Source organism: Trypanosoma equiperdum (genome assembly GCF_001457755.1).
Source record: "Trypanosoma equiperdum strain OVI genome assembly, contig: ctg_1712, whole genome shotgun sequence".
Taxonomy (NCBI): Eukaryota; Euglenozoa; class Kinetoplastea; order Trypanosomatida; family Trypanosomatidae; genus Trypanosoma; species Trypanosoma equiperdum.
The window spans coordinates 54,825-55,073 of record NW_027123741.1 but is presented as its reverse complement, the minus strand read 5'-3'; positions in this window follow the sequence as shown (position 1 = coordinate 55,073).

Below are 249 nucleotides of genomic sequence, written 5' to 3'. Positions count from 1 at the left end.
TTTCCTTTTCCTTTTCGTTTTGCTTCGAGGTGGGCACTCTCCCTCTTTCTTTATTCTTTTCCCTCGTCGTGTGCGTTTTTTTTTTGGCGTTTGTTGGCCATCAGATGTTGAGGCCTTTTGTTGGCTTTAGGAGCGGCGATTTTGAGAAGAAATTTTTCTTTTCTCTCCTCAAGATACCGTTAGTAAAAGCAAAAAGAAAGCAAAACAAAAAAAAAGAGAGAAGGGAAGAACAAAAGGGAGGAAAGAGAG